This window comes from Otolemur garnettii, unplaced genomic scaffold, assembly GCF_000181295.1.
Source record: "Otolemur garnettii isolate 467f Iridium unplaced genomic scaffold, OtoGar3 scaffold00295, whole genome shotgun sequence".
In the NCBI taxonomy this organism is placed as follows: domain Eukaryota; kingdom Metazoa; phylum Chordata; class Mammalia; order Primates; family Galagidae; genus Otolemur; species Otolemur garnettii.
In genome coordinates, this window is record NW_003852690.1 from 734,977 (window position 1) to 755,964 (window position 20,988).

General features: G+C 38.8%; 1 protein-coding gene and 1 pseudogene across 3 annotated transcripts in view; one reads left to right on the plus strand and one right to left on the minus strand.

Moving 5' to 3' along the window:
• The window catches only part of LOC111722631, a 14,377-nt pseudogene extending 9,164 nt beyond the window's left edge, over positions 1–5,213 (plus strand).
• Positions 1–20,988, minus strand: part of PHKA1 (phosphorylase kinase regulatory subunit alpha 1) — a 404,208-nt gene that overhangs the window by 322,548 nt on the left and 60,672 nt on the right. The gene's annotated exons all lie outside the window — the stretch shown is intronic.

Consider the following 20,988-nt stretch of genomic DNA (forward strand, 5'->3'; position numbering starts at 1 on the left):
CAGGTCCGGGACGACGAACTCGGGGACCATTTCCTTTATCAGCACAAACTTCCGGCCCGCGGCGAAGACGCCAGTGCCCTTGGCGCCCCGGCCCTTACGGAAGGTGCGCGGCCCGCGTTTGCTAGTCCACTTGCTCATCCTGTCCGCACCGCGGATCAGCGCCCGGGCCGCTGCCTCAAGGACGCCCATGCTGCGCCTGGAGAGCCTGTCGGTCCCGCTTGGGCACCAGTCCGTCTGCGGATGGCTCAGAAGTTCCACGCGGTACGCGACAGGCAGCGATACAACCCCGACCCGCATGCAACACTACTCACTCCTAGGCGACGGCCGGGCAGCCGCCACTCTGCAGCAAGAGCGGCTCCGAGGAAACACATTTCAATGGACAAATTAAAATTCAGTTAAGGGATGGAAGACAATTTTTCAGGCAAAAGGAATACAGAAGAAAAGAGGGGTTGCCATCTTACTTTCAGATACAAGTAGAATTAAAGCAACTAAAGTCAAAAGACAAAGATGGACACTTCATATGGTCAAGAAAAAAATACAAGAAGATATTTCAATTCTAAATATTTATGTACCCAGCTTAAACGCTCCCAGATTTGTGAAACAGACCTTAATTATTCTGAGCAATATGATATCCCATAACACCATAATAGCAGGGGATGTTAACACTCCTCTTATAGAGCTGGACAGACCTTCTAAACACAAACTAAACAGAGACACAAGGGACTGAAATGTGACCCTAGAACAATGGTGCTTGATAGCATATACAGAAGACTCTATCCCTAAGCTAAATATACATTCTTCTCATCGGCCCATGGAACATTCTCCAAAATTGATAATATCCTAGGACACAAAACAAACCTTAACAGAATCAAAAAAATTGAAATTTGACCTTGAATCTTCTCAGGCCACAAAGCAATAAAGTTGGGATTCAATTTCAACAAAGACATTCAAACTCACACACAGGCATAGAAATTAAACAACCTAATGCTGAATGACAGGTGGGTGCAGGAAGAGATAAAAGAAGATATCATTAAATTCCTTGAGCATAACAACAATGAAGACACAAGCTACTAAAACCTGTGTGATACAGAAAAAGCAGTCCTGAGAGGAAAATTCATCATTTTAGAGGCCTAAATATGAAAATCAGAAAGAAGGCATCTACAACCTCACCAACCATCGTATGGAATTTGAAAAAGAATAACAATCTAACCCTATTGATTAATTATTAAAAGAATAACAAGCTAACCCTATTGAAATCAATAATTTCAATCAATGTGAAAGGCTTAAATTGTCCTCTAAAGAGGCACAGATTGGCTGTCTGGATACAGAAACTCAGACCAGACATTTGTTGTATACAATAATCTTATCTTACCTTAAAAGACAAATATAGACTAAGGGTGAAGGGATGGTCATCTATATTCCAGGCTAATGGAAAGCAGAAAAAAGCAGGTGTTGCAATTTTATTCGCAGATAGAATAGGGTTCAAACCAACAAAAGCAACCAAAGATAAAGATGGCCAATTTATATTTATTAAGGGCAATACTCAATATGATGAGATCTCAATTATCAATATCTATGCACCCAACCAGAATGCATCTTAATTTATAAACAGACTCTAACTGGCATGGGCAACTTGATCTCCTCCAGATCCATCATAGTCGGAGATTTTAACACTCCACTGACAGTGCTGGATAGATCCTCCAGTAAGAGGCTTAGCAAAGAAATCTTAGATTTAAATTTAACTATTCCACTTCTGGACTTATCAGACATCTATAGAACATTTCATCCTAACAAAACTGAATACACATTTTTCTCATCAGTACATGGAACATAATCCAAAATCGATCCACTTCTGGACTTATCAGACATCTATAGAACATTTCATCCTAACAAAACTGAATACACATTTTTCTCATCAGTACATGGGATATAATCCAAAATCGATCACATCTTAGGCCACAAGTCTAACCTCAGCAAATTTAAAGGAACAGAAATTATTCTCTGCATCTTCTCAGACCATCATGGAATAAAAGTTGAACTCAGCAACAACAGGAATCTGCAGACTCATACAAAAACATGGAAGCTAAAGAACCATATGCTGAATGATAGATGGGTCAGAGACAAGATCAAGAAGAAAATTACCAAATTTTTAGAACAAAATGATAATGAAGATATGAGTTATCAGAACCTCTGGGATACTGCAAAGGCAGTCCTAAGAGGGAAATTTATAGCATTACAAGCCTTCCTCAAGAGAACAGAAAGAGAGGAAGTTAACAACTTAATGGGACATCTTAAGCAACTGGAAAAGGAAGAACATTCCCATCCCAAACCCAGCAGAAGAAAAGAAATAACCAAAATTAGAGCAGAAGTCAATGAAATTGAAAATAAAAGGATTATAGAACAGATCAATAAATCAAAAAGTTGGTGTTTTGAAAAGGTCAATAAAATAGATAAACCTTTGGCCAGCCTAACCAAGAAAAAAAGAGTAAAATCTCTAATCTCATCAATCAGAAAAAAACCTTTAATAGCAAAGACATTTCTCAGGAACAAAAACAAAGCAGGAGGAATTACGTTACCAGACCTCAGATTATACTATAAATCGATGGTGATCAAAACAGAATGGTACTGGCACAAAAAAGAGAGGTAGATGTATGGAACAGAATAGAGAGAGAGCCAAGAGATGAACTCAGCTACCTACTGTTATCTGATCTTTGACAAGCCAATTAAAAATATTGAGTGGGGAAAAGATTCCCTATTTAGCAAATGGTGCTGGGCTAACTGGATGGAGACCTGTAGAAGACTGAAACTAGACCCACAACTTTTACCAATAACTAAGATAGAGCCTCATTGGGTTAAAAATTTAAATTTAAGACATAAAACTATGAAAACACTAGAAGAAGTGTAGGGAAAACACTTGAAGAAATCAGCTTGGGCGAAAATTTTATGAGGAGGACCCGTCAGGCAACTGAAGCAATGTCAAAAATACACTTTTGGAACCGGATCAAACTAAAGAGTTTCTGCACAGCCAAGAACACAGTAAATAAAGTGGGTAGACAGCCCTCAGAATGGGAGAAGATATTTGCTGGTTATGTGTCCGACAAATGTTTAATAACCAGAATCCACAGAGAACTCAAACATATTAGCAAGAAAAAAACAAGCGATCCCATCTCAGGGTGGGCAAGGGACTTGAATAGAAATTTCTCTAAAGAAGAGAGGTACATGGCCTACAGATATATGAAAAAATGCTCTCCATCCTTAGTCATCAGGAAAATGCAAATAAAAACTACTTTGAGGTACCACATAACCCCAGTGAGATTCGCCATATCCCCAAATCTCAAAACCAGAGATGTTGGCGTGGATGTGGAGAAAAGGGAACACTGCTACACTGCTGATGGGAATGTAAATTAATTCATTCCTTTTGGAAAGACATCTGGAGAACACTGAAAGAACTAAAAATAGACCTGCCATTTGATCCTGCAATTCCTTATTAGGTATATATCCAGAAGACCAAAAATCAAATTACAACAAAGATATTTGTATCAGAATGTTTATTGCAGCCCAATTCATAATTGCTAGGTCATGGAAGAAGCCCAAATGCCCATCAACTCATGAATGGATCAATCAATGTGGTACATGTACACCATGGAATACTATGCAGCCCTAAAGAATGATGGAGACTTTACCTCCTTCATGTTTATATGGATGGAATTGGAAAATGTTCTTCTTAGCAAAGTATCACAAGAATGGAAGAAAAAGTATCCAATGTACACAGCCCTATTTTGAAACTAATTCATAGCTTTTATAGTAATGTCATAACCTAATTATAGCCTTAGAATATGGGAAGGGGGTGGGAGGGCAAGGTGAGGGGAGTGGGTGGGGGGAGAGATGGAGATTGGTGGGGTCACCTCTATGGTTTATCTTACAGGGGTACAAGTGAATCTGTCTAAAAGCAGAGTATGAATGTTTTAACTCAATAACTAAGAAAATGACATGAAGGTTATGTTAACCAGTTTGATGAGAGTATTTCAAAATGTATATGAAAACAGCACACTGTACCCCATGATTACATTAATGTACACGGTTATGCTGTAAAAAAAAAAAAAAAAGATAAACCAATGGCTAAAAAGCATATGAAAAAAGGGTCATAATCCCTAAGTATCAGAGAAAAGCAAATCAAAACCACCCCTAGATATCACCTAACCACAGTGAGAATGTCCCACATCACAAAATCTCAAAACTACAGATGCTGGTGTTGATGTGGAGAGAAAGGAACACTTCTACATTGTCAGTGGGACTACACACTAATATATCCTTTTTGGAAGGAAGTATGGAGAATCCTCAAAGACCTCAAACTAGACCTCCCATTTGATCCTGCAATCCCATCACTGGGTATCTACCCAGAAGGAAAAAATATATCCTTTTATCATAAGGACATTTGCACTAGACTGTTTATCGCAGCTCAATTTTACAATCACCAATATGTGGAAACAGCCTAAATGCCCAGCAACCCAGGAATGTATTAACAAGTATTGGTATATGTATACCATGGAATACTATTCAGCCATTAAAAAGGTGGAGACTTTACATCTCATGTATTAAACTGGATGGAAGTGGAAAACATTATTCTTAGTAAAGCATCACATAAATAGAGAAGCAAGAATTCTATGTACTCAATTCTGATATGAGGACAATTGATGACCCAGTAGGCTTGGGGGAAAGAGGGTGCAAGGAGAGGGCAGGCGGGAGGGGTGGGGGAGGGTCATGAGGTGTGACACACATTTTGGGGATGGGTCACAATTATAAGAGGGACTTTACCTAACAAATACAATCAGAGTAACCTGGTTCTTTGTTCCCTCAATGAATCCGCAACAATAAATGAAACAAAAAAGAAACAAGTATTATTTGAGAAACAAGGAAAGCCAAACTTTGTCCTTTGTGTGACTTTTTCTGAAAATGGTGACACCATTACTGGAGACTCAAGTGGCAACATCTTAGTATGAAGAAAAAGTATGAATCAAATAAGCTACTCAGTTCAAGGGGCCAATGAGGGTGGCATTTCTGCACTTTATATCTTAAGAGTTGGCACACTGTTTGGGGGCGGTGGCAAAGACCAAAAGTTCATTTCTTGAAGTGAAAACTATCAAAAAATTCACAAAACTAAGATTCCAGAACAGTTCAGCCCAAAACAGACAGTGGCTGTGATAAATAACTAAATCAAAATTTACAAGTCCACAAATAAAGAAAAGTACAAAACAAGATGGTTTTGCTTCTGAACTCTACCAAACTTTATCTTTTTTAAAATGTAGATTAATATGAGCATACAAATAATTAAGTTAGATTGTTTGCATTTCATAGGTAAAGTTCAAGTTATAATTGAGTCCTTCACCCAGGGGGTATGTTATTTACTCTTACATTGTGCCCATTAAATGAGAGCCTACAAATCCTCCTCCCTCCTCTACTCTCACTTTTCCCTCCTTTCCTCTCTCCCCCAATTGAATTTATTTTATTTTTTATATTTTGTTCTTGTTGTTCTTGTTGTTGCTGCAACAAGCCCTGTTGTGGCCAGGGCTGTGTTTGAACCTGCCACCCTCAGCATATGGGGTGGCCATATTGAGCCCATTGAGCCACAGGTGCCACCCCTGTTGGTGCTTTTTATTAGATCATAACTGTGTACATTACTGCATTGATGGGGTACCATGTCCTGATTTTATATACCATTTGAAATGTTTACATCAAACTGGTTTACATAATACCATTCACGTCACTTATTTAATTGTTGTGTTTAGACTCTACTATTAATATATTTGACATATACCCTTGCAATATGCACAGTAGGTGAGGGCCCACCAATTACCCTCTAGCCACCCATTCAACCACCACCCCTCTCCTCACCCTTCTCTTCTCTCCTTCTTTCTGGGCTATAATTTTATTATATCTTTCATATGAAAGTGTAGATGATTAAATATTGACTTCATAATATTGAATACACTGGGTATTCAATTTTTTTTCCATTCCTGAGATACTTTACTAAGAAGAAAATGATCCAGGTCCATCCATGTAAACATAAAAGAGGTAAAGTCTCCATCTTTTTATGGTTGTATAGTATTCAATGGTATACATACACCTCAATTTGTTAATCCATTCCCAGGTCAATGGGCACTTGGGCTGGTTCTGGGACTTGGCGATTATGAAATGGGCTGCAATAAACATTCTTGTGCAAATGTCTTTGTTGTAAAGTGATTTTTGGTCATCTGGATATATACCTGGTAGAGAAATTGCAGGATCAAATGGCAGGTCTACTTTTAGATCCTTAAGTGTTCTCTACTTAAGGGACATATTAGTTTGCATTTCTACCAGCAGTGCAGAAGTATTCCCTTCTCTCCATATCCATGCCAACATCTGTAGTTTTGGGATTTTGTTATATGGGCTACTCTTACAAGACTTAGATATCTGATATCTCAAGGTGGTTTGCATTTCTCTAATGATTAAAAGTGATGGGAGCATTTTTATGTGTCTGTAGGCCATGTGCCTGTCTTCTGTAGAGAAGCTTCTGTTCATGTCTATTGCCCATGATGAAATGGGGTCACTTGTTCTTTTCTTATTAATAAGTTTGAGTTCTCTGTGGATTTTGGTTATCAAACCTTTGTCAGAAATATAAGAAACATCTTCTGCAAATACCTTCTCCCATTCTGAGGGTTATCTGCTTGCTTTACTTAGTGTGTTATTGGTTGTGCAGAAGCTTTTTAGTTTGATCAGATCCCAGTAATGTATATTTGGTATTGCTTCAATTGCCCGGGATATCCTCCTCATAAAATATTCTCCCAGGCCAATTTATTCAAGTGTTTTCCCTGCACTCTCTCCAAGTATCCTTCTACTTTTTCATGTCTTAAGTTTAAATATTTTATCCAGTGAGATTCAATTTTTGTTAATGGTGAAAGGTCCAGTTTCAGTCTTCTACAAGTTGCCTGCCAATTCACCCAGCACCATTTGTCAAATAGGGAATCTTTCCCCCAATTTATGTTGTTGATAGACTACTAAAGATCAAAATGACAATAGGTGACTGGGTTCATCTCTTGGTTCTCTGTTCTGTTCCATACATCTTCCTCTCTTCTTTTGTGCCAGTACCATGCTGTTTTGATCACTATACATTTAAAGTATAATCTGAAGTATGGCAGTATGATTCCTCCTTATTTTGTTTTTAGTTCTGAGTAATGTCTTGGCTATTCAAGTTTTTCTCTAATTCCATATTAAATGAAGTACGATTTTTTCCCCCAGATCTTTAAAGTATGACAGTGGTGCTTTAATAGGGACTACGTAAAATTTGTATATTGCTCTGGGTAAGATGGACATTTTAACAATGTTGATTCTTCCCAGACATGAGCATGGTATGTTTTTCCATTTGTTAACATCTTCAGCTATTTCTTTTCTCAGAGTTTCATAGTTCTCTTTACAGAGATCTTTCATATCCTCTGTTAGGTAAATTCCCAAATATTTCGTCTTCCTTGGCACTATTGTAAAAGGAATAAAGTGCTTGATTGTTTTTTCAGCTTGACTGTTTTGGGTATATATAAAAGCAACTGATTTGTGAGTATTGATTTTGTACTCTGAGACACTGCTGTATTCCTTGATCACTTCTACGAGTTTTGTAGTAGAATCCCTGGTGTTTTCCAGATATACAGTCATCAAAAGTTTTGTCTTCATCTTTAGAGATCCTTTCTTCTGCCTGCTCCACTCTATTACTGAGGGTTTCTACTGTATTACAAAGCTCCTCAAATAACTTTCACATTTCTTTGAGCTCTGCTATTGCTTTTCTCATTATGTCCAAACCCTTGGAGATTTTGTCTTTGAATTATTGATTTATTTTCCTTTTTTTTTTTTTAAGAGACAGAATCTCACTATTTGCCCTCAGTAGAGTTTTGGGACATCCCAGTTCACAGCAATCTCCAACTCCTGGGTTTAGGTGATTCTCCTGCCTCAGCATCCCAAGTAGCTGGGACTACAGGTGTTCGCCACAATGCCCAGCTGTTTTTATTTTTGTTGCAGTTTGGCCACGGCCAGCACCCTAACCACTAAGTAACAGGCGCCACCCCACTTCATTGATTTCTTGAGACAACTTTTGAACTCCTACTTAAATTTCTAATTCTACTTTTTTCTTCCATTCTATTGATCTTATTTACCATCCATATTCTGAATTCTATTTCTGACATATCATCCATTTGTTTATGAACGGCATCTTCTGTTGTGTCTCCTTTGTCTTTCCTTGGGGGAGTTCATATACTCTGATTACTCATTTTTCCAGAGTTTTTCCTCTGGTTCTGACCCATGCTTATATTTCACAGTTTGGCTACTGAAGCTGGTAGGGTGAGATTGGATTCAGGGCTCCAGGAGTTATAGTTAACCAGACCTTTAACAAAGAGCGAGGACTGATGACTGTGGCTTTCCCCCTACCACTTCACAAAGGTCTCTTTCAGTCCTACAGCCAGAGATCCTGAGAACCTGATTGGTGTGATAGGGATGGGTGGCTCTGTCTTGTATTCAGCCAGCCTCTATCCAATCCTAGTGAGTTGGCAGCTTTTGGCGGAAATCTCAGCTGGGAAGAGATACAAGCAACTAAGACACCCTGCCCCCTCTGGTGACAAATGGAAGAGTAAAATTAGTCTCCCCCACTACAATACAAACAGGGCTCCACTTTGGAGGGTCCCCAGGTGGCCAGGCCATGTCAAGAGTTCCAAAACAATGTGAAAACCCCACACTGTACCCCAGAAGTGCATTAATGTACATAGTTACCATTCAATAATAAAAAAAAGAGTTCCAAAACAATTGTCCCAGGTAGCACAATCACTGTTCAAGTGGGAGAGTTCAAAAGGTCTCCAGCAAGGAACATCAGAAGATGGCAGCCGAGTAATAGCTTCTTTGCAAACAGCATGCTAATATTAGGGAGAGAAGTCTCTAGGCACCTGTGGGTTGTGGGTTCTGCCCAGAAACATCCCTTTGAGGATGCTGGGAGAAAGCAAGAAGCATGTGGATCATAGGAGTACAAAAGCAATGGAGAAGTGGCAAGTGGTTGCATTTGGTCTGAGACTGTCATGGCTATAGCAACAATAGCAGCGAGACTGCAGGGAGGGAAGGCCTTCCTGGCAGGTTGTTTTGTATTTTTGGACTTGGGTATTTGGTTGAATTACCTTGGAAGAACTTGGATGAGAGTGTGGGTGACTTTAAGTGTTGTGCAGGGCCCGAGACTGAGCCACTGGGCCAGAACAGAGCTATCATTGTTTGGCTGTGGGCCGCACAGCCATGGTGGGAGAGCTAGAGTGAGGCTCTGGCCTGGGAGAACTTGGGCGAGTGATCTAGTGACTGTGAGCAGTGATAAAGGCCAGGACTGACATTCTGGGAAAGAGTGGAGCTTTCAGTGTTTGACAGTAGCAGAACTGCCTTGTGACCTCGGCCCTCAGGGGCATAGAGTGAGACTGGTTTTGGTGTACTGGATAAGTGGGCAGCCACTTCAGGAAAGATCCCAGTGACAAGTGTTTTCCTGGGAAAGCTTCTGCTTAGTCAAGGTTAATGGATTAAAGTGTCTTTTAAGTGGGCTGAGGAGGGATTTAGGATCTCAACCATGAAGGATTTGAGAAATCTGCAGAGGCCTCCAGACTCCATCTCATACAGCTGTATTAGCATTGTGATTAACATCTCATACCCCAGAATATCACCTGTTGCCCAGACAATATCTAGCAAGCTATATATACTGCTTTGTTTTCAGTTCTGGGGATTATGTTTTTTCCATTTCAAAATTTTCCCCTATAGATTTTTTTTTAATTTTCTTCTTTTCTTCCTTCATTTTTCTAGTTTAAATATAATTTTCCATTGTTACCTTCCTTAATAATAAGAACTTCATTTTTCCTAGTGCTTCTGCTCCTATTGTTTATTTTCCCCCAATTTTATCCAGTAAGGTTTTTTGTTTGTTTGTTTTGGTTTGATTTATAGTACTTTTGTCTTTTCTCTCTGTTTGGTGGAGTGAGGTCCTTTGAGCAGGCTGGCAAAGAGCTGTTGACCTCAACAGAACCAACCAAACCAGCACCCCCAGAGGTTAGGGGTTTTAAGGTTGTGGGTAAAAGTACCATACTGTACACCTTTACTACTCCTGTTTACCTCTTTCTGTGCCTCTCTTCTTTTTGTCAATACTCTCTTTTACTCATCATCTCTCTTTTCTCTCTTTTCTTCTTTTAAAAATATGTTTTCCCTTCTTGCTCTTCAATCATCTCATCCTTTTGCTCCTTTACCAAAAGGAATCATTGAAACCTTAGGCCAAAGGCACAGTGACTTAAAGAGCAAAAAGAAGTGAACAAAAAATCAGGGCAATAATATAAGTAAAAGAAAATTATCATGAGAAATAATCAGCAGAAAAATTCTGGCAACTTGATAAACCAGTCCCCCCAAGGGACCATGAGGTAGGTACTGCAGAGGATTCCACCTATAAAGAAATGTTAGAAATGACAGAAGAAGTTAAAATACAGATGATGAGAACAATGAAGGAAATTGCTGAGAAAGTGTAAAATATCCAAAAGGAAATAAAAAAAATAAAACAGAATGAAATAAGAGATGAACGGTATGAAGAATACAGAAAAGATATAGCAGATCCAAAGGAATTGAAGGAGTCAATTAGAGAACTTAAAGATGCAATAGAATTTATCAACAACAGATTCGACCATACAGAAGAAAGAATCTCAGAGGTAGAGGACAAAGCTCTGGAGATAACTCAGATAGTTAATGAGGCAGAAAAGAAGAGAGAGAAAGCAGAATGTTCACTAACAGAATTATGGGACTTCATGAAGTGTTCAAACATACAAATTATAGGTATCCCAGAAGGGGAAGAATAATGACCCAGAGGGATGGAAGCCATACTAGAGAATATTATAAATGAAAATTTCCCAAATATCACCAAAGATTCTGACACACTCCTTTCAGAGGGATATTGGACCCAAGTTGTCTCAACTCAAATAGAGTTTCTCCAAGACACATTGTGATGAATCTTTCCAAAGTCAAAAGAAAAGATTCTGCAAGCTGCTAGGAGTAAACAGCAGTTGATCTTCTGGGGAAAATCCATCAGTGTGACTGCAAATTTCTCTAATGAAACTTGTCAAGCCAGAAGACAATGGTCATCTATCTTTAATCTGCTTAAACAGAGCAATTTCAAGCCCAGAATTCTATATCCTGCTAAACTAAGCTTTAAAATTGATAGAGAAATCAAAACTTTTACTGATATGCAAACATTGAGGAAATTTGCCACAACAATACCAGCTCTACAGGAAATATGTCAACATGTTCTAAACACTGACCATCACAAAATACCACTAGCAAAGTAAGCACCCAGCAATTAAAGGACAGAATCTCGCTTCTACAATGATGCACAAAATAAAACTAAGTAGTGGACTTTCACAAAATAAGATGAATAGAATACTTATCAATTCTCAATAAATGTTAATGGCTTGAATTCCCCCACTAAAGAGGAATATACTAGCTGAATGGACCAAAAAACACAAGCCATCTAAAGATAAATGAAAACATAGAGTTAAGGAAGCAAGGGGTAAGATGGCCAACTGGGGCCAGCTTTCAACAGAAGCTCCCATCCAGAGTGAGAGATAAAGTGCAGAAAGAACCCAATAAACCTATAGGTCAAGAGCTGAGCTGAGAGAGAAGACTGATAATTGCACGTCATCCCTGCTGAGGCAAGCTGCTACTACAAGGAAGCAAATTTCAGGTACAAAACTCATCCCAAAGGGGATGTGAGTCCGTCCTCCCACCCAAGAAAGTGGCCTGCTGTGTGACTTCTATAAGCAAGAAGTGAACAGAAGACCTCTTGTCTCACCCCACGAGAGAGGGTCGCTGAAGGCTGGGTCTCCTTTTCAAGAGGGACCCCTCTGTGAGCCTGAGGATTCTCTTGCCCAGCATAAAATTTGAACAAATATATTCCTGCTATTTAAACTCCCAGTCCACTCTTTCCACCTCACCTGGAGATCTGGAAGCCCAAATGCAGAGAACGGAGCATCTACTGTTCCTTGCTAGGGCTGGGCATTGCAGGGGCCACAACAGAACAACTGCACTAAAAACTGTGACTTAAGTAGTAGTGGAGAGAGCCACAGTGTGGAGGGTGACTAGCCCAGCACTGTGAAAGTCTGTATCAGATACGGGCAAAGGCGCAGGAAGCTGCACCAAGGGTGGAGGCTTGGGAACCTGCACAGTGGCACAGGAATCCACAGAGGCACCAGCCATGCGGCAGCAGCAACAGTAGTGTGATTCCACCAGGGTCAAATTTGGGGGAGACACCTCCCCAATTCTGTGGACTGCCAAAGGGAGCCAGACCTTGAACTGTAGGGGCACCAAAGGAGCAGAGTATCTGGGGCACAGCCTCTGAGGGAGAAAAACTCTCACTGCATCATTAACCCTTGGCTTGGAACAAGTTCAAATGGAACACTCCCCAGTATCCACTGAGCACAAGAGGGAGTCAGGCTTTAGCTCCCTGCTGACAGGTGGCAGAGTGTGGTGGCCTAACTGGGGAGTCAATGACTCTCCTTTCACTCTGGCAGGTGCAAATCCCTGGCACATTTGCTCAGTGGAGAGAACTGGGCCACAGCCTGGTGGGGTTACCAGTGACTGCACACGGTAGAGGCGCAAGGTGGGGAAGGAGGTGCCAGCCCCTCTGGATGAACTCTTTTGCTGGGCAGGCCTTTCTGATTCCATGGAACACCTGAGTGAGTGACATTTGAGTTACCAGTGGACCCCTGGTGTCGAGTTGCTGGAGACCTTTTGAACTCTCCCACTTGATCAGTGATTGTGTTGACCAGTACAATTGGTTTGGAACTCTTGACCTGGGCTGGTCTCCTGGGGAGTGAGAGGGTTTGATTACTCTCTTTCAGTTGTTGCCCATCATGGGTGGGGTGTATTAGTTGCTTGTATTTCTCCTCAGCTGATATTTCAGCCCAAAGACACTGACTCACTAGGATTAGACACAAGACAGAGCTGAATACAAGACAGAGCCATCTAGCACCAAAACACAAAGCAGGCCACCAGATTCTCAGGCTGCATTACTGAATGGGACTTTTGCAAAGCAGTAGGGGAAAAACCAGTCACCCAGTTCTTTGGTAAAGGACTGGCTAATTACAATGCCAGGAGCCCTCAATCAAATTTCACCTTACCAGCTTCTCTAGCCAAACTGAGAAAAATTATCATGGGGTGGAATCAGCAGAAAAACTCTAGCAACATGAATAGTCAGAGTTGATAAATTCCCACAAGGAACCACAAAGGAGCCACAATGGAAGATGCCATTCATAAATAAATGGTTGAGATGTCAGAAATTGAGTTAAGAATATGGATGGCAAATAAGGTTAATATATGGAAGTAAAGTTGGAATTAGAAATTCAAGGAGTAATTCAAAAGTTTTCTCAAGAAATCAATGAATTCAGCTTGGCACCCATAGCACAATGGTTACAGCACTGGCCACATGCACTAGCTCTCCAGGATATTCTCAATCCCATCCTCCAAAATGACCAGCACAATGCTCCACCACCAAAGTAAATTCACTCAGAAATTTTTGAACAACACCCGACTTCCACAGTGGTGAAAGGATTAAAAATGTCCACTGGACATTCAAAAAACTTGACACCCAAACACTACCAGACTTATCAATTCTTTCAATTAACGTGAATGGCTTTAATTGTCCTCTAAAGAGGCATAGGTTGGCTAACTGGATACATAAACTCAGATGAGCTTTCTGCTGCATATAAGAATCTCCTCTTACCTTAAAGGATAAAAATAGACTTAGGGTGAAGGGATGGAAATCTACAATTAAGGCAAATGGAAATTAGAAAAAAGCAGGTGTTACAATATTATTGACAGATATAATAAGCTTTAAAACAACCAAGGCAAGGAAAGATAAGGATGGTCACTTCCTGTTTGCCAAGGGAAACCCTCAACATGAAGACATTTCAATTATTAACATTTATATGCCCAACCAGAATGCTACACAGTTTATAAAGGAAATCCTAACAGACAATATGATATCTTCCTACACCATAACAGTCAGAGATTTTAACAGCCCTTTGGCAGTGTTGGATTGATCCACTAAGACAAAGACATATTCGACTTAAACTTGACCCTAAAAAAATGGGGGGGGGGAATGGGTGGAGGGAGGGGGATTGGAGGGATTACTTCTGAGGTTTATCTTACAAGGGTACAAGTGAATCTTTCTAAGAGTAGAATGTGAACGTTTTAAAATAATAACTAAGAAAATGACATGAAGGCAATGTTAACCAGTTTGATGGAAATGTTTCGGATTGTGTGTGATAACCCCACACTGTACCCCAGAAGTGCATTAATGTACATAGTTACCATTCAACAAAAAAGAAAAGAAAAAAAAATGGACTTAACAGACATCTACAGAACATTTCATCCTAATAAAACTGAATACACATTATTCTCATCAGCCTATGGAACATCCTTCAAAACTGAGCACATCTTAAGTCACAAGTCTAACCTCATCAAATTTCAAAGAATGGAAATTATTCCTTGTATTCTCTGAGACCATCACAAAATAAAAATTGAACTCAACAACAACAGGAATCTTCATACTAATACAAAGACAGGAAATTAAGTAATCTTATGCTGAATGAAAGCTGGGTCATAGATGACATTAAGAAGGAAATTACCAAATTTTCGGAAGAAAATGACAATGAAGACATGAATTATCCAAAATTATTTGGATACTGATAAGGCAGTCCTATGAGGGAAATTTATAGCTTTGCAAGCCTTCCTCAAGAGAACAGAAAGAGAGGAAGTCAACAACTTAATGGGACATCTCAAGCAACTGGAAAAGAACATTCCAACCACAGACCCAGCAGAAGAAAACAAATAACCAAAATTAGAGAAGAATTAAATGAAATTGAAAACAAAAGAATCATTTAAAAGATTAATGAATCAAAAAGTTGGTTTTATGAAAAGATTAATAAAATTGATAAACCTTTTGCTAACCTAACCATAAATAGAAAGGTAAAATCCCTAATATCATCAATCAGAAATGATAAAGGGGAAATACCAACAGACACCTCAGAAATTCAAAAAATCCTTAAAAAATACTAAAAACAAACTGTATTATCAGAAATATGAAAATCTGGAGGAAACAGACTAATATCTGGAAGGAGGTCACCTTTCTAGACTCAGCCAAAAATAATTGGAAATGTCAAATAGACTTATATCAAGTATGGAAAACGCATCAACTATACAAAATCTCCCAAAAAAGAAAAGTCCGGGACCAGATGGCTTCACATCAGAATTCTACCAAACCTTTAAAGAGGAACTAGTACCTATATTACATAACCTTTTCCAAAACATATATAATGAAGGAATGCTTCCCTAGACATTCTACAAAGCAAATATTACCCTGATCCCCAAACCAGGAAAAGACACGAAAAGAAAAGAAAATTATAAACCATTATCTTTAATGAATATAGATGCAAAAATATTCAATAAATCCTAGAAAACAGAAATCAGCCACACATCAAACAAATTATACATCACGACCACGTTGGTTATATCCCAGGGTCTCAAGGTTGGTTCAATATACATAAATCTATAAATATAATAAATCATAGAAACAAAATAAAAAACAAAGACCATATGATTCTCTCAATTGATGCAGAAAAGGCTTTTGATAATATCCAGCATCCCTTCATGATCAGAACACTTAAGAAAATTGGTATAGAAGGGACAGTTCTTAAACTGATAGAGGCCATCTACAGCAGACCCACAGCCAATATCATATTGAATGGAGAAAAATTCAAAACATTTCTAATCACATCTGGAACTAGGAAAGGAAGCCCATTGTCTCCACTGTTTTTTAACATAGTAATGGAATTTGTAGCCATTGGAATCAGGTAAGAGAAGGCAATCATGAGAAACCAAATAGAGTCAGAGGAGATCAAACTCTCAGTCTTTGCAGATGATATGATTTTATACCTGGAAAACACCAGGTACTCAACTACAGAACTCTCAGAATTGATCAAGGAATATAGCAGCGTCTCAGGATACAAAATCAATACTCACAAATCAGTTGCTTTTATATATACCAACAATAGTCCAGCTGAAAAAAACTCAAGGACTCCATTCCTTTTGTGCCAAAGAAGGTGAAATATTTGGGAATTTACCTAACAAAGGACATATAAGATCTCTATAGGGAGAACTATGAAACGCTGAGAAAAGAAATTGCTGAAGAAGTTAACAAATGGAAAAACATACCATGCTAAAGGCTGGGAAGAATTAACATTGTTAAAATGTCCATACTACCCAAAGCAATATACAAATTTAATGCAATCCTTACTAAAGCACCACTGTCATACTTTAAAGATCTAGAAAAAATAGTACTTTGTTTTATATGGAATCAGAAAAAAACTCAAATAGCTAAGATATTACTCAGAGACAAAAACAAATCAGAAGGAATCATGTTACCAGACTTCATGCTATACTATAAATCTATAGTGAGCAAAACAGCATGGTACTTGCACAAAAGTAGACAGATAGATGTGTCACATCCCACTCCTGCCATCGCTTCTCAGGGCCTGGCTTACTAGGTTCCAGATGCAGACTGCTAAGCTACCTTGCTCAGGAGCAGTTTCTCTTAGGTGCCTGTGGGCTATCTACTTCACCAGGGGAGAGAGAGAGAGAGAGAGAGAGAGAGACTGACTCTTAGAGAGAGTAAAGCAGTCTTCTTAGAAAGATAGATCTTAGTCTTTAGCAGAGCTTGATAATCTTCAGCAGAGAGATGCCATATTGGCGTTCTGCAGGCAGGAGAGAAGACAGAGTCAGAGTAAGTGGGTCGGTGATAGAATGCACATGCTCCTGACTACCTTCCCCTCCAGCCTGATATAAAGCTGATATTGTGCCTCTCACACGACAGGTGTAGAGACTGCCAATTCACCACTGCTCTCATCTCATGAGCTCTCTCATGCTTGTTAGGAGAGCTAAATCCCTCTCCATGCCCTTTTCACCATGGTGTTCCATTATTGAGCTATACAGATATTCCTTATAACTCTCACTCCTCCCAGCCATAGGCTATATGGGCTGCTACATGGATATATGGAACAGAATAGAGAACCAAGACATAACCCCAGACACTTATCATCATTTTATCTTTGATAAGCTTATCAAAAACATAAATTGGGGGAAAGATTCCCTATTTAAGAAATGGTGCTGGGTGAATTGACAGGCAACTTGTAGAAGACTGGAACTGGACCCACATCTTTCACCATTAACAAAAATGATTCTCACTGGATAAAAGATTTAAGCTTAAGATATGAAACTATACAGATACTTGGAGAGAGTGCAGGGGAATTGGCCTGAGAGAATATTTTAAGAGGAGCCCCCCCCCAGGCAATTGAAACAACACAAAAAATACATTACTGGGATCTGATCAAAATGAAAAAGCTTCTGCACAGCCAGGAACACAGTAAACAAAGCAAGCAGATTGCTCTCAGAATGGGAGAAGATACTTGCAGGTTATTTTTCTGACAAAGGTTTGATAACCAGAATCCACAGAGAACTCAAATTTATTAATAAGAAAAGAACAAGTAATCCCATTTCATTGTGGACAAGGGACTTGAACAGAAGCTTCTCTGAAGAGGACAGGTACATGGCCTACAGACACATGAAAATATGCTCAACATCATTAATCATGAGAGAAATGCAAATAAAAACCATTTTGAGATACAATCTAACTCCAGTAAGATTAGCCCACATCACAAAATCCCAAAACTACAGATGTTGGTGTGGATGCTGAGAGAAAGGAACACTTCTGCACTGCTGGTGGGAATGCAAGCTAATATGACCTTTTTGGAAAGAAGTTTGGAGAATACCCAAGGAACTAAAAGTAGAACTACCATTTGATCCTGCAATTCCTCTACTAGGTATATACCCAGATAATCAATAATTATTTTACAACCAAGACATTTGCACCAGAATGTTTATTGCAGCACAATTCATAATTGCCAAGACATGGAAATAGCCCATTTGCTCATCAACCCATGAATGGATTAACAAATTGTGGTATATGTATACCATGGTATATTATGCAGCCTTAAAATAAGATGGAGACTTTACCTCTTCTATGTTTACGTGGATGGAACTGGAACATATTCTTCTTAGTAAAGCATCTCAAGAATGGAAAAAAAATGTATCCATGTACTCAGTACTATTATGAAACCAATATGTAATTACCCACACTTTCATATGAATGATAAAACATAACTATAGTCCATAATGACAGAGGGAAGAGGAGGGTTAGTGGAGGGGATTGGGAGGCCAGGTGGAAGAAGGGTAATTGGTTAGACCTCACCTATGGTGCATATGGCAAGGATACATTTCAAATGTATTAAGAGTAGAGTGGGGGGACCTCATCTAATGTGCATGATGCAATGGTACATTTTAAAACTATTAAAAAATGAGTATAATTGTGATGGATGTGTTACTTAGTTCAATGTAAACATTTCACACTGTATATGGAAGCAGTACCCTGAACCCCATAAATGCATCAATGTACAAAGTTATGATTTAATAAAAAATAATTTAAAAAGAGAGTATAAATGTCTTAACACAAAATAATTAAGTAAGGTGGAGGCTATGGTTAACTAGTTTGATGTAAGCATTCCAAACTGTATATAAAATCAGCACATTGTATCACATAAATGCATTAATATATATATATAGTTATGATTTAATAAAAAAAAATTTAAAAACTCAGAGTTAAGGGTTGGAAGACAATTTTTCAGGCAAATGGAATGCAGAAGAAAAGCAGGGTTGCAATCTTATTTTCAGATATAAGTATATTTAAAGCAACTAAAGTCAAAAAAGACAAAGATGGACACTTCATATTGGTCAAGGGAAAAATACACCAAGAAGACATTTTAATTCTAAATAATTATGCACCCAACTTGAATGCTCCCAGATTTTTGAAACAGACCTTAATTAGTCTAAACCATATGATATCCTGTAACACCATAATAACAAGAGACTTTAACACACTGCTGAGAGAGCTAGACAGATCCTCTAAACAGAAATTAAACAAAGATATAAGGGAATTAAATGAGACCCTACAACAACTGTACATGAGAGATTTATATAGAACACTCTTTCCCAAAGCTAAAGAATATACATTCTTCTTCTCAGCCCATGGAACATTCTCCAAAATTGATCACATCCTATGACTCAAAGAAAACCTCACCAGTATCAAAAGAATTGAAAAAAAAATTGGGGGGGGGGCAAGCAGAGTCTCTGTCACTCTAGGTAGAGTGCCTTGTCATCATAGCTCACAGCAACCTCAAACTCTTGGGCTTAAGTGATTCTCTTGCCTCAGCCTCCCAAGTAGCTAGGACTACAGGCACCTTCCACAATGCCTGGCTACATTTTTGTTGCAGTTGTTGTTGTTTAGCTGGCTGAGGTATGGTTTGAAACCACCAGACTTGGTGTTTGTGGCCAGTGCCTAACCACTGAGCAAAAGGCATCGATCCAAAAAGGAATTGGAATTTTACCATGTATCTTCTCAGACCACAAGGTATTAAAGGTGGAACTCAACTCCAGCAAGAATGTTCAACTCCACACAAAGGCATGGAAATTATACAACCTTATGGTCAATGACAATTGGGTGCAGGAAGAAATAAAAGGAAATCATTAACTTCCTTGAGCATAACAACAATGAAGACACAAGCTACCAAAATCTGTGGGATATAGCAAAAGCAATCCTGAGAGGAAAATTTATCACTTTAGATGCCTACATCCGGAAAACACAAAGAGAGTGCATCCACAAACTCACAAGCCACCTTATGGAATTGGAAAAAGAAGAACAAACTAAGCCTAAACCCAACAGAAGAAAAGAAACATCCAACATTAAATCAGAGATTCATGAAATTGAAAACAAAAAAAATCATACATAAAATTAATGAAACAAGGAGTTGTTTTTTGAAAAAATAAATAAAGTAGATAAACCTTTGGGCAGACTAACTAGAAAAAGAAAAGTAAAATCTCTAGTAACCTCAATCAGAAATGATAAAGGAAAAATAACAGATGCCACAGAGATACAAGAGATTATCTCTGAATACTGCAAGAAACTCTATGCCCAGATATTTGACAATGTGAAGGAGATAGATCAATATTTGGAATTACACCCTCTCCCTACACTTAGCCAGGAAGAAATGGATCTCCTGAACTGACCAATTTCAAGCACTGAGATCAAAGAAACAACAAAAAATCTCCCAACCAAAAAAATGTCCTGGTCCGGATGGCTTCACAGCCGAATTTTAGGAAACCTTCCAAGAAAAGCTTATTCCCATAGTGCAGAAATTATTCCAAAAAATTGAGGAGGAAGAAATCTTTCCTAACACATTCTACGAAGTAAACATCACCCTGATACCAAAATCAGGAAAAGACCCAACTAAAAAGGAGAAATTCAGACCAATTTCACTAATGAATATAGATGCAAAAATTCTCAATAAAATCTCAGCCAACAGATTACAGCTTCTATAAAAAAAGTCATATATCGTGATTAAGTAGGTTTCATCCCAGGTATGCAAGGCTGGTTGGACATGCACAAGTCCATAAACGTTATTCACCATATCAACAGAAGCAAAAATGAAAACCATATGATCCTCTCAATAGATGCAGAAAAAGAAATCCAGCATCATTTTCTAATTAGAATATTGAAGAGTATAGGCACAGGTGGCAGATTTCTTAAACTGATCAAAGGTATCAATGACAAATCCACAGCTAATATTTTACTGAATGGAGTAAAACTGAAAGCTTTTCCACTTAGAACTGGAACCAGACAAGGTTGCCCTCCATCACCTCTAGTATTCAATATAGTGCTGGAAGCTCTAGCCAATACAATTAGGCAAGAGAAGGAAATAAAGGGCATCCAAATGGGAGCAGAGGAGGTCAAGCTATTACTCTTTGCTG